Source organism: Catharus ustulatus, chromosome 12, assembly GCF_009819885.2.
Source record: "Catharus ustulatus isolate bCatUst1 chromosome 12, bCatUst1.pri.v2, whole genome shotgun sequence".
NCBI lineage: Eukaryota > Metazoa > Chordata > Aves > Passeriformes > Turdidae > Catharus > Catharus ustulatus.
Window position 1 is genome coordinate 5,110,733 of NC_046232.1, and position 14,568 is coordinate 5,125,300.

The following is a 14,568-nucleotide window of genomic DNA, read 5'->3' on the forward strand; positions in this document are numbered from 1 at the left end:
GATAACTGAGTCTGTCTTGGGGATTCAAGGCAGTTTTCAATTTGTATACATAAAACTTTTTGCCAGACTTGTGTGGAATTTGATTTCCCAATGCAGTTTCATGAGGTAGAAATGCATGGTCTGTTTGTTCATGTGTCTCTGGTCCTGCTGTATTACCAGTGTATATTACTAATTACAGTGTACTAATTGTAGAGCTGCAGTGGAGCAGCCAGTGCTGCTGCTGCTGGTTGGCATTGTTACATTGTGGGTGCAGGACTTCATCTCTGCTAAGGCTCCTGCAATTCTTGTTAGCCTGGTCAGGCAGGCTGTCCAAGTCTCTCTGAAAAATGGCACATATATCCCCTCTACCTCCCTCTTCTGCCTATTTGGTGTCATCTGCAAAATCAGGGAAAATTGATTCTGTCACATTATCCAACTGACCTAAGAATACTGAGTAGTGCCAGACCCCGAGGAGCTCTGTCCATGACCAGTTCTTCTGGTTCAGCATTGAGCTACAAACCACCAGAAATAGAGGAAAGCCTCTGAGGTGTTCCACACTGTGTGAGATCACTGATGGATGTCTGGCTCTCCCCAATCACTGGTGTTTGTTAGGAGATGAAGTTGATGGCTTTCTCTGGTGTTCAGACAGTTTGAAGTTAGCTTTGGTGGACTGGAGGAGACATTGTGACCTAGCACTGAGGTGACTGGTTGGCCTGTGTGCAAAACCATGGAATTTTATCAATTATTTATGTTAGTGTGAATGGGCTATTGACTGAAATCTGACTTTTTTTTTTATTTCTGTAGTAATGAGAGTTTTTAAACATCATTTGCACTATGCACTGATAAACTGCTTCCATTGTCGTATGTGATTGGCTAAATCTCTTCATCTTTTCTGTCTGACTGCAAACACTTCTAGGAATACAATAGAAGCTGTCTATGTAAAATGTATTAGGAAAGATTTGCTGCTTTTTTTTCTCTTCTAATATAGCCTAGCAGCTGGAAGCACAGCAAACAAGGACCAAGTGACCAGTCACCCATCCTGGTGCTGGAAGGTGAGAGATGCCAACAGCAAGGGACTCTGCCCACCTCCATGATGTGAAGTTATTGCAGTTATTGAGACATTTGAAGAGGTATTTCTTTTGCTTCTGATTTGTTTGCCATGTGTTTTAAATAGCAGCCTGTTTCCAAAAGAATATATATGTCAGATCAGGTGTAATCTTTCAGAATGTGTAATGCTGACCTGCATTTAAACTTGCTTCTAGTTCTACTGGTAGAAGTTGCACCATTTTCAGTCTCTCCCCCTGATGAAGTCTGCATATGTAACTTTCTCAGATGCTTCTCTGAAGAGTTATATAACTATGCTCTTAATAAAATATGTCCTTTCCTGTAGCCTAGGTACAGTCCTTCCCAGAAACACTGTCATTGCTTGGTATGTTAGATTTTTCTGTAGTAAAAATATATTCACCTTTTTTTTTTAGTTGCTCTTAAAATTTATTTTTCTACAGAGATTCTTAAACTTTGTTTGCAAGTTCAAATTCTGTTCCTGTATGTCCAAATCATTGCACTAAAATGTTTTCAAAAATACAGTGCTGTGTTATATACCTCAAATTAAATTTCCTTCTCAATGCCAGAAAATACCTTTGATGGCCAGGTGACAGTCTGTTTAAGCATAAAGCATTTGAATTATGCCCTACTTAATGTAGATGGAAGATTGTCACTGGCAGAAAGCTGGTTCAAGCCATTCTGAGCCTTATGAAGGTCTGTAGGTAATCTCAGGCTGCTGTTACTTATGGCTGTGTCTATAAGGTGAGTTAGTCCCCATCTTGCTGTAGGACTGAGGAGACATGGTGATACACCTTGCTGAGGGATTTTTTGTTGTTTTTATGGAACTAAAATATACTGTCAATATTTAAATAGTAGAATAATTTAGTGTAATGATTATTAAATATAGCAGTGCTAGTGCAGCCTTCAGGGCATTTATCAGTATCGATGCCTAACAGTGGGTGAAAAAAAGAAAAGGCCTGAAAGCCCCATTCTTCCCCAAGACAGCATGGCAGCTTTGTCTGACATGCAACAGTAGAGGTAGTAGAGAAAACTGTCTTGTTATTGTTTGTGATTAAAATATTTCAATGAATATTAGAACAGTGTCACTTCAAACTCAGTATTAAAAAAAAACATGAGGTAGCAGTAACTATGTAGGGAAGGGAGGGGATATTATAGACCCCAGTGACAGCTGCTCTGATTCTTACAATGAAATACAGCAACCACATCCTTCTGAGTATTCACAGCATGTTTTTACAAGTGTATATTTCCTATTTTTGATAGCCCTAAGAGAGGAAAAGTATTTATTTACTTTTTGAAATGGGCAATGTCCTTTTTAAGAAGAGCCAGAAGGAAAAGGATACTGATAATGTTGAAAAAAGCTGTAAAATCTAATTGGCCTCTTTGCTTCCTTCAGCTGTACAGGATAGCTCTCACTGCAGTGCAGAACCAGCTATTCCAAAGCATACATGAATAGATTTCACTAAAACTTACTCAGAGGTACTTGGCTCAACAGTTTTTCACCTGTGCATGAAATTGCTTTATTGTATGGCAGCATGAGTGGCCAGGAATGTCACCTTACCTGCCTGTAACTCAAGAACAAACACATACCACAAGCCTCTCATTTCTCATGTACTGCTAAGTGAATACAGTTTGGAAAGAAAGAAAAGAGCAAGCTCTACCATGGCAGGTATCGTCAGGATCCTTTGAACAAAGGTTGTCTAGAATTTTAAAATACTTGTAGGTTAATAAACATTGAAATACTTCTGAGTTTTTCAAGCCTTTTGATACTCAAGGACATGTAACTGAAATTGTATTTTTAGAATTTTACTTTGAAGTGGCACCTATAGACACCCTGTCCACTACCCACCACTACCTTGTCCACACAGTCCTGAATTCTTACATAATTTCAGGCTTTTAGAAGCTAATGCCTTCAAAGAAATAAAACCCATGAGACTCTCTGGTACTGTAATGCTGATAACATTATATAAATGCAGTCAATGAGAATAGTTAGATTTGTATGTTTCAGTAGAAAAGGAGCTCATGAATTCCTCCACAAAACAGCATCAAAGATGATAAAGTAATGCCAAATGAAGGCTCTTTCCCATCTATTCCACATGTACTAAAGTTGTTCCTGGGGAGGTCACAGAGTTAAAATACCATCCTGTGTGCAAACACAGAAAGTGTGGGTATTTCCTTATAAAGACTTCCAGAGTTTATATGTAGGTTCATTGCAAGTACCTTTAGGTGATCAGCTGTGAGAAAAGAAAGGTATTGACCATTCTAGTGCTTTTTCAGACCCTGAAGGAAAAAGTGTCAAATTCTGTACATCTGGGCCCAGAATCAGTTGCTGGCAGCACGTATTCTCAGCTGGAATTTATGTTTCTAGATTAATTCCCTGATGGGGGGATGCATTTGTGTGCCTGAGAGTTCAACTGTTTCCCAAACAGCTCCAACAGAAAGTCTTGCTGTGACTTCTGCTCCCTTCTTCCTAAGGTATGCTGCTGCAGTGCGTTCTGCTGTGATTTTAAAGGAATTATACAGCATAGCCTTTCTTGCTGAAGTTCTCTTGCTTCTTCTGATATACTTTGGCATAGATAGAGCTTATAGAGAGCATACAGGGATTTCCTGAAAAAAAAAAAAAATTAGAAATAGCCATGTTAAGAGTCAGTGTAGTCAAATTCCTGCTGAGATCAATGCTTCTTTAAGAAACTATTTTAAAGCATCTATAAATAAAATGAGAATACCTGTTTAGAATTTAATGTCATAACTGAAAAACAATTTGGAATAATGATGCAACCTTGAAAAGGTTGAAAACTCATGTTTGTTCATGATTTTTATCTTTAAAATTTGTTTATCCCATATTTGAGTGAACAGCGTGAGTGCCACCCTGTGCCAGGTCTGCTGCAATTGATTCAAAAGCTCCACCTACCAAATCTTTGCACAAACAATTCAAAATAAAAAACCAGGAGGAATGCCAAAAAAAATTCGTGCTGAAATAAGTAATCCATCACTCTGTGTCATGTGGGCTATGCTGCCAAGCGGACAGAGCACTTCAACAAATATTTTAATGATTGGATTAAATTTGAGCTTGAAAAAAGAGGGAAGGAAAAAGCTGTCAGAAGCCCATAGCTGAGCAGGTCTTGTAGTTAAAAGCTACCTCAGCAGTCAAAACCTATTTATTTCAGAACCTTGCAGTTAACTGCAGTTCTGTTCCCTTGACTGACAGGAGGACAGTAACCTTGTGCAGCTCTCTGGATATTCTTTGTTTATAGCAGGAGCAATCAAATAAAAAGGAGGTATAGTTACTGCAAAGCTGCACATGCTACTTTCAATAACTTTTGTAACCATTTGTGAATTAACAAGTACAGTAAATTCACGAATACAAGCCGCACTGAATATAAGCTGCATCTCTGGGTGTTGGCAAATATTTCGGTTTTTGTCCATAGATAAGCCGCACACGAATATAAGCCGCTCTGTCGTTCGCAGCGAGGACCCGCGTGCAATTAGTAACAGAACCACGGGAGGGCGGGGTTTACTGGCTGAGCTAAGGCTGTGCAGGCTCGGCCCGCTAGGGGCCGCTGACGGGGCCAGGTGGCCCAGCACGGTGCTGCCGCTCGGGGCCGGCCGCCGCTGCCCCTGGGCTCGGTCACCCCGGGTCGGCGCTGCCCCGCGGTGGCAGGCAGGGACGGAGCTTCCCCCGCTCCTACGGCAGCGGCGGCGGGCGGGGACGGAGCTTTCCCACGCCCGTGGCGCCGGCGCCGGCGGCGGGCGCGGACAAAGCACCCTACCTCCTCCCCGAGCCGCGGCAATGGCGGCGCGGGGCTCCCGTCGGCTCCCCGAGACGCGGCAATGGCGGCGCGCACTGCCCCCCCTCCCCGGGCCGCGGCAATGGCGGCACGGGGCTCCCGTCGGCTACCGGAGCCGCGGCAATGGCGGCGCCCCCCCCCCCCCTCCCCTGGGCTGCAGCAGAGGAGGGAAGAAGAGAGCTCTCCCGCCTCTCTCCCCGCCCCCCGTGCTGCCTGCAGGGAGCCAGGGCAACACAGTAACACTGTAACAATTGCGAAATGCCGGCTTTTACTGGCCGGGGGCTCGGCACTCTGGCTGGCACGTCTGGGGTTGTAAATGCCAGAAAATTATTAATATATTAGCCGCACCCGACTATTAGCCGCACTTCCGGGTTTCCACCAAAATTTTTGTCAAATTGCTGCGGCTTGTATTCGTGAAATTACTGTACTCGCATGGAAATTGAAATTCTTCGGCTTGTTTGCAGATAACCTAAGCAGAAGGCACAGTGAGATTGATTAGAGTAACTCATTTAGTGCAAAAGCAGCACATGGAGGTTGAGAAACCTGGAGAGAATTTTGTGCTGATATTGTTGATATATCTGGAGTAAAAGCATCTTGTGGGCCAGTAGGCCTGTCACCAGCCTCTTCGGTTGTTTAAATAACAAGCAGAAAATTTGTGTGTGGATACATGAATAAATAAGTTTGTTTCCTGTCCTCTTCAGGGAAGATAATTCACAAGACATCTTAGTTATCAAAAAAATAGGTTGTCTTCCATTTATAGGTTTTCTACCAGCCCAGACAGACAAACTGAGAAGATAAAATGTTGTACACGTTTCTTTGTACTGGCAAAACCTTCCCAAAGGCTTTCTTTGGTCCATGGATGATTGCTGGCTGGGTTTCCGTGTCTGTCCTTGTTGATCAGACAGCTGGGCTCTTCCCTCTGCTGAACTCAGTTATTCTGTACACACTGATGGCTGCTCATTCTTGTATTAATAACTTCCTGGGGGGTAGTAGCATTAGAAAAATAGACCTTAGTGTTGAGAAGTTATTTGAAAATAATCTGTAGTTGTGTTGGCACTGCTGCCTTTTGTTCTGTCTCCTCACCTGTCCCTGATGTGAGCACTGGCTACTGATGTGCAGGACACAGCACTGAAAGTTACCCAGCTCCAGTGGAAGTGTTTACTGAAGGCTTATCTACAGAGGAGAGAAAATGTTAAGTATTATGTGTACTTCATGGTAAAACAATTTTCTTACTCATTAGAGGAAGAGATCTCTGGTTTTAGAATTCAGAACTGTGCTTCTGACCTGGCAAAACAAGTCTTAGCCTGCCTAGCAGAAATTAATCTCTTGGTAGCAGCCACTCAGTCAACAGGTTTTTGAAGTCAACTTTCCTAACCTTAATTTTTCTCTAAAGCTTCGAGATGCCACTTGAAAGAGCAACAAAAACATCAGTGTAGACAGTACTGTGTAATTAGGAATCTGTGACATTCCTTTGTCTTGAAAGACATCATTCATTCCCAGCTAGTACCTCAGCTGTTCCTAATTTAGGTAATGAAGTTCAGATCATGCAAGAACTTCTCAAAATCTTGTGGTTTATGTTATTTTGTACTAAAACAAAGTTGATGTGTTTTGAAAACAAGCCACAAAACAATCCCTTTCTTGCTATTTAACAGAATCATTGATTTTAATTGAAAATTTCCAGCTGTGTTCTAGATTTTGGTAGAAATTGTATGTTAACTTCTCTCAATGAACTTCTCACTGTAAATGATTTTAAAATTCATTTTCCTGGCTCATTTCACAGGTGGCATGATGTTAAACACCAAGGAGATCATTTTTGCAGTATGTAGTTAGCAGCCTGTGGATTTGCCATAGGAGCCTGGTCTGTAAGCATTTTTAAAGTTCAGGTGGTGCTTAATTAGATTCCTTGAACCTTTCAGAATTATTCCCCAGGATTCTTAGGTACATATTTAAGGTGTGACAGCCTCCCCAGTACTTTGGCAGAGGCCAGAAGACTAATCCAAGCCATGGGACTGTTTGTGTTATGAGTCACTAAAGTGGAAAGAGCACATAATGATGGGAAACAATGAAGCAGAACAGACTTAAAGCTTTTAACGCTATTCCTAGGAAAAAAATCCCTGAGGACTTTTGGCAGCTTCCAGCTTTTGTAGCTGTTTCTTTGGCAAGACAGGCCAAAAACTGCAGTGATTATTCATGCTGCTCTGTTCTAGATGATGTCAGGGGCTCTTATGTGCACTGGTAATATTTTCTGCAGTTTTCCAGTGTGGTGGCTGTCTGAGGAACATTATTTTAGAGCTGGCAGCTGTGATAGTTTTAAGCACTGTGATATCTAAATGGGTTCAAAATCTCCCCTGAATGTATACTGGTGGTCTGTTTATACCAGCAGCATTGTGCTGATATTCCTGAGAAAGCTGAACTCAGAGATTTTATCTTTTTAGCCAGTTAAAGGATTAGTTCTAGGACCAAAGACAGCATGATACCTGGATTCAGATGGAACTACAGCTCTGCAACCCAAAGTACATTAAACTGTGGTTGAGGATATTCATGATAATCAGAGAACAGAAAGTAAACTTTATTATCTGACAAGGTTTTACAGTCCTGGTTTTGCCTCAGACTGCATGGTGATCTTCGTGTGAAAAGGCAGGCAGGCATCAGGAAGTCCCCAGGGACTGAAATGCACTGAAACGTGGTTACACACATAGTGACTGTTTCCTGCCACTCTTTCATTCAATGTAAAGACTTCCAGTACCAGAACAAGGAGTTTGGCAAGTGTTTCATTTCTGTGTTTGTGTGTATCTAGGAGACTTCTCCTAGTCACTGGATGATTACAGCTATGAGGCACACTGAAAACCCAAACTGCTAGTGATTCACAGTTGAGGTTGGAAATGGGCTTGAGCTCCAGATACAAGTAATACTCATGAGAAACACATGCCAGAGGAGATACTTTCCTAGGTTTTGCTACACTTGTTATCTGAGTTACTGGTTTATATTTGTTCATTATGCACATTCCTGGCTGAATCTCTGTGTCACTGTGTCTCTGTGTCTCTGTGCAAACCTCTCTGGCTTACTCTAGTTCTCATGCCAAACAGAAGAAAGAAGGTGCAGTAGCCTGGACTGTGTCAGGAGGAAAAGCCTACAGCACATTTCAAGTTGGTGGCCCATGTTAGCTGTGTCAGCTGGTGGGACTAATAAAGGGGTTTTGCTTCCTTCTGAGCACCTTGACAGAGCACAGATGATTCCTTGTTGTTTGTTTGCCCTGAACAGTGGACAGCCAGTGCAATGGGTTGCACCACAGTGACGTAAACTTCATGAGTTTTGCCAAGCGATAGAGACTTTATTTAGGCTGTATGTATGTCCCAGGACAATTTTGCTTGTTAGCTTTTGTGGGTATCTAAAGGAGTTTCTTTCTGACTGTAACTATAATTTTACAAAATATTTTGTTTCATTACTCCCTTGTCTTTATTTGGGATCCAAAGTCACTCAACCATCTCATTCTTTGTGGAGGCAAACTCCTTGTGCAAATAGGCTTGGGGCCAAAGGATCCAATGAGATTGAAAGAAGAATGAGGATGATGGTGTTATTTACACTGCTGAGGAAAAAAATATTTGAAAATAAGTTAGAGTTCAAACTAAGAAAACAGTTGACCATAAGTTAGACTTCAAGCTAAGATTGTAGTCAAATATTCTTGAAGGTGGAGGAGAGGGGTACTGAACAGCAGACAATTATTTCACATATACAAAGTTGAGAAGTAGCTAAAGGCAAATCCAGCGATGAAACAGTGTCAGGATATAAAAGGAAGCTTTTAGACATCACCTTCAAGATGCAGCCATCTGGTGGATAGGCAGATGTTTCACTGGCTCTGAGGAGCATTTACTGTCAGGCTCTTATGTGTGAGGCACTTGGAGATTCTACATGGGAAGTAACTTCAGGGCATGTCAAACACAGTGATTGCTAAAATACACCCCTTAAACAAGGTTGCATCACCTTTCTTGTAACAGACTTTGTGTGAAACAGATGACGATGAACTGGAAACAATTTGATGAGTCTAATTTATTTTTGTATCTTGATGAAGTAATTAATGTTTACCATTTTCTTTAGCAGATGCAGTGCTTCAACTTTGCTTTGAAGAGTTAACAGTAGAAAGATGGGGCCTGATCAGTCAGAAGGCAACAGTCTAAGATCATACAGCAAACCACAGCACTACAAGGCAGGCAGCCCAGGGAGCCAGCGTTTAACCTGCATGATCTGTTCATAAGCACACTGCTTATGCCTGCATTCACTCTCTGTTCCCAGACTGAACCAGCCAATGCCAGCCACCTTACCTATTATAATGCTTCATTTGTAGAATACACAAGTAACAAAATACTAGAGATCTGGCCAACACAGAAGATCATTCCAGAGATTAAGTCTTGCTTTTTAAAAGGGATTATTTCAAGTAAATTAAATTCTGAGTGGAGAATAACATTTGTGCAGGAATGTGCATGTAGTGTAAGAATGAGAGTGCACAGAATAGAATTGATCTGAGGGCTTAGGTTGTTAGGTGGAGCACCTAACAAGATGTCTGGTTCTCTTGTATTGTGTTAGATAAAAGTTGGCATTGGTATTCTGGTATTCAGTCTATTTTTCAAAAATATGGGATTACAATTCTGTAATATTTAGAGTAAACTCCCTCCACCCTACCCCCAAAAATCCAAACAACCCAGTACACGACTCCCCTTCTTCCAAACAAAATGACCCATTCAGTGTTTATGGAGTTTTGCTAATAGAGTGTAGATGTGCTGAGCAGGAGTTCTTCCTTCTTTCATCTGTAGCCGTAAACATAATAACTTTCCAAGTTGTTACCCTGGGAACTGAACTAGCACAACTTCGAAGTTATACTTAACTGTCTTTGTAACCTGTAATTACCAGAGAGGTAATAACAAATCTGTGTGTATTTGTATCATGGCAGTTCCCAAATTAGACACAAATAATCAAGATGCAAAAGCAACTCCCAGAGGTCTGCCTGATCCATATGCTTATCAGAATGGAATTTATATTATCCTCTTGCAACACAATCAGGAAGCAACACTAAATAGAGGCTCAGTCACACCTAGACCAGAAAGTCCTTTCTTCTGTTCCCTCCCTTCTCTTTTTCTTTCCATTGAAGCAACAGGTTTAAGTAGGCAATGCATATTGACGGAATTGTGTCCCTCATACCTCCAGCATTAATGCAGTGTTGATTGTTTGTAGACAGCATCCTGAAAGAGGTGAGCAAGATCTGCGTAGATGGAGAAGCAAAATAGGAGAGAAAAATCAGCTGGAGTGACCCAATATGCAAGGCTGTTATTGCAAAGATAAATTTGAATCAGAGGGGAACTTAAACTGAGTGTTCAAGTTAAGCACATCAAGCCTTCAGTAATATGATAAGATAATGACAGGAAAAAATTATATTGGTGAGGTAGAAGAAGATGGTATATTGAACTGAAAGAGGGAGAAAAAAGAGATAAAATTAGTATCAAACAATATTAAGCAATAACAAAAGAATGGAAGAGTTGGCAATGGTAATATCACTGAGAGGATGGAACAAATGGACCTACAGCATGTCCATAGACTAGAGGCTGAAGATCAATCACAGAGAACAGTCAGAAGGAAGAATGGGAAGCTGGCACAATTATATTTGTTTTTCCATCCACAGGACTCTTTGCAGCCCCAGCCAAGCAAAGTGTGCTCTCTTGGATTGCTGTGGTCAGCATGCAAGAGCCAGGTCCCAAACAGGAAATTGCAGCTGAACAAGTTGCTGGCAATTTAAAATATCACCTTCTAGGAAGTGCAGGGGCCAAACAATGTGAAAATAAATTGAAAACCTTTCTTGGCACTGACTTACTATCTGAAGCCTGTTTCTTCCAGTAAATACCTGTAAGGCAGACACAAAGACACTGGGCTTGCAGTAAGTGCAGTGCTTGTCTCAGCCCTTTATCCATCCTAAAGCTGACAGTGGTGCCAGGAGCAGTGGTCATGGACCAGAAGCCCTTGGAACAGGTGTCATGATCTGCTCAACCTGAGCAGGACTCATGATCATTTGATCTCAGGGTGCAAAAGACAAACAGCAGGAGACTCAAGTTTTATTCAACAGCAAACTGCAATGCACTTTATTGAGTGCCAACAACTCAGTTTTGCGGTAGAAGGGAGAGAGAGATGAAGGAAACAGAGTATAAAGAGAGAGAGAGAGAGATGGGGAATAGCTACCGACAGATGGGATGACGTCCTTGTGGTCCAGCCAAAGATGTGTCTGCTGTCCATGGGGGGAAAGGGATCTCAAAGTCTCTTCAGAAAGTCATCACTTTATAGTCCTTTTTCAGAGCAAGGGCCTCTGGCCAAAAGGTGGGGAGATTTATGGACTTGTGTGCAGAGGCCCCTTGCCCTGAGAAGCAGGTATAGAAACACAGTGCTCCCTTGGCAAGCATCCACCTCAGCCAGGCCAGAGCGAGTGGTGAGGTCCTGGGGTCTCAGTCTCTGATGATGGTCATAAGGCAGATCAGGGAACCTTCGGACCAACCCATACAATGTGCTGTACAGACCCTCCAAATTCTGGGTAAATCCTCAGAAATACCCTATATGACAGGCTGTGGTCTCATTTTAAAAAGTGATACTCTTGGCACTGGGCTGCTGTTTTCCCATTAATTAATTCCCTTTCCCTGTTTGGCAGATAAGAGGAGGCTTTCCTGTTTGCTCACTCTGACTGCTGCCTTCCTTAAATCACTGGTTTTGCAGACATTTTCCTTGAAGGTATGAAGAATATATAACATTTCTATGGGCAGGATCAATGGCTTGTTTTTAGGGTTTGGTTGTTCTGCCAAAAGCATGACTGTGTTGTCTGCTGTTCATACTACTTAAATTCCCCAGCTGGGATAAGTGCATTTGATGTCAATTGACCTACATATACAGAGAGCAATTGAGGGAATTTGTAACATGTTTGAGTAAGTTTGTATCTTCATGACTGTGAATATACTGGGTTTTTTCTATTGTCAATCTTTTTTTTTTCTTTTGAAATCACTTCATCAGTCCCTGAAGTTTGTGTAAGTTCAGAGAGGCTCCTGTCTATTTTTAACTGAGGTCAGTGTGTGATTCTGAGGTTGAGCAACTGATGATTGAGTTGTATGTTAGAGACATTTCTGAAGCTGTTGTTTGTAATAATAGCTCACTTGATATAAAACTTATTGCAAACTGTTCATATGAAGGTGTAGTTAGCCAAAATTAATGGTGGTATATTATCTACTTCATATTTTAAGTATTGAATTGTTAAAAAGATAAATTTCTAAGGAAGTGGAAGTAGTAGTGTCATTGAAACAGGCTGCAGTATAGGACTGAAAGATAAATTATTAAAGAATGATTATGTTCTTCCTCAATTCTAATATGTGACTCAGCAGACTGTATGCAAAAATGCAATGTATATGTTGAAAACACTTTCTTTAGCTGAGGGTGTTGTGGTTATGCTTTTCAACTTTTGTATTAAGAATGTTTGACAAGAGATGGGAGTTAGAAAAACTGTTCCCTGAGGGATTATGCACCCATTAGGAGGCAAATTAGCTCTCTGGCTGCATATCCCTGTTTAAAGGCTCTAATGAATACTGCAGTACAGAATGGTTGTTACTTCTAGGACTGTAAGTATTTTTGATCTGTGAATAACATTTCCAAGTTGCCAGTGATTTTTTTTCTAAGAAACTTGAAAGCAGGGGAAAATTATTTAACTGTTAGTGACAGATACTGGTTGAAGTGGGATAACCAGGAATTAATTTTGAAAGATGGGTTCCTTAATACACAGAAATAACCACAGTGGCCTTGCCATAAACAAGGCTAATTTGTCAAAACTAGTGTAATATTGGCACTGACATTTTCTGACAAAACACTGCTCCATGATACACTTTTTCCTGTAGCTCTCCCCTTCATGTCACTTCTGTTTAACTAGAAAAGGTGTATTAACATTATTTTCACCTTCTGGAATGACCAGTTCATGTGTCCACTCTGTTGCCTCCATGTTTGAAGTTGAGTGTAATATTTCCTAATATTTCTCTCTTTTTGTACTGCTGATCTTGTTTCATCCCAGAAATTAGTGTCTCTGTGTTCTTGTCTCTCTCGTGTTTGCCAGCTTTTGCTGCTGCTGTTTTTATGCACCTGGCTAAGCCTAAAACTTTTTTTATCCCGTGTCTGCCATCTCTGTCTATGCCTGCAAAAAATACTTCTGCTAGCAAGCAGAGACAAGTATCTCTGCAGAATCAAATCGACTGGGTCGATTCTTGAAAAAACTGTGTACATCTATTCACCTGCAGGGGATTAAGAAAACCAAGCTGAATTTACAGGAATAACTGCTTATATTGGGGGTGGGGAGCGCTTGCTTTTTTCTGCAGTATTTAACGTGGATGACCTTAAATTGTCCATGCTGTTGAGGTGAAAGTCATCTCAAGTGATCAATTTAAAGTCTGCAAATACTTTTAAACTATATTTGTCTTTTGTTACAAGTGTAACACCTGGGACTTTATAATGGAGTTTTCACTACTCGGGCTGGGAGAAGGTTGGATTGCTGTCCCTGTGTTGGGTGTGGCAGGGCTGTTCGGGTTATCTGAGCATGATTGAGTCAGCCTCAGAGCAGAACTTGTGTCTCATTCTCCTAGCATTTATTGCTTGTCTTAGACATCAATTAGGCTTTCTGAGCATGGCTTGCAGGAAGCAGGCTGGGCCCCACCTGAGCACTGTAGGGATCTTGGTTTGCTGTGTGTGAGCCCGGTTCTCACCCGGGCAGGGAGTGCCCAGCCTGCTGGGGCCGGGGGCGTTCGGGGTCTGGGCCCTGTGCTGGGCACCTGGACTCGGCTGCTATGCTGTGCCCCAGAGCCCCGGCACTGCCACAGCTCCGAGGAGCTCAGAGCACGGGCTGCAGCCACCTGCTGCACCAGGAGCGCTGGGGCGAGGGGCTGGGGCCTTTCCGGGAGGCGCTGGGGGGTCCGTCTGCAGGGCGGGCAGGCAGCGGGCCGGTGGAGAAGCGGGGCCGGAGGGTGAGGGCTGAGCCCCGGCCCCTGCAGCCCCAGGCGCTGCTCCCGGCGCCTCCGCAACTTCAGGAGCCCTCTGGGCGTCCGGCGGGGCACGGGTGCGGAGGGAGAGGCTGCTCCTGCCCTACCCTCGCCCACCCCGTCCCTGTCCCCATCCTGCTCCGGAGTCGGGCGCGGCCGGGTGAGTCAGCGCCGTGCCGGGGGGAGCCGGGGAGGGAAGGGCCCGCCCGGCCCTACAAAACCCCGCCCGGAGTGCTGCGGGCCCCAGCCGCTGGCAGAGCCGCCCGAGGAGCCGCCCGAGTCGCCGCCAGAGCCACCCTGCCGCCAGAGCCACCCTGCCCGCCCCAGCCAGGTGAGCCCTCGGCGGCAGCGGGGCCGGAGCGGGGCCGGGTGCGGGGCCGGGCCGGGTGCGGTGGGGTCGCGGTCGCGCTGCGGAGCCGCTGCCGAGGCGAGAGCGGAGCGGGAGCGGAGCGGGCAGGATGCAGAGCGGGCTGGTGGCTGCAGCAGCCGCACCCCTCCCGCACCCCGCTCCTCTACCTCCGGCCCTGCCCGCGTGTCATTCCTCTGTGCTCGGTTCCACGGTGGGACGGTGGGGCCGTGGGCGAGGCAGCCCCTCGGGGAGCTTCGTGCGCCCCGCAGCAGCTCTGGGTGTGGCGACAGCGCTCAGGAAAGAGGAACCGTCCCAAACTTATTCAAACTTCCCCGGATAGTGATTTCTTCTC

General features: G+C 43.7%; 1 protein-coding gene across 2 annotated transcripts in view; it reads left to right on the plus strand.

Moving 5' to 3' along the window:
• The first annotated feature begins 1,020 nt into the window (after window positions 1–1,020).
• Window positions 1,021–14,568, plus strand: part of ANXA2 (annexin A2) — a 37,049-nt gene continuing 23,501 nt past the window's right edge. The window contains exon 1 of one of the 2 annotated variants that reach the window (XM_033070423.2): window positions 1,021–1,109. The gene's annotated coding sequence lies outside the window, so the exon portion shown is untranslated. Of the gene's footprint in view, window positions 1,110–14,147; window positions 14,199–14,568 lie in introns of those variants that run through there. The other variant, XM_033070424.2, reaches the window with a different exon arrangement.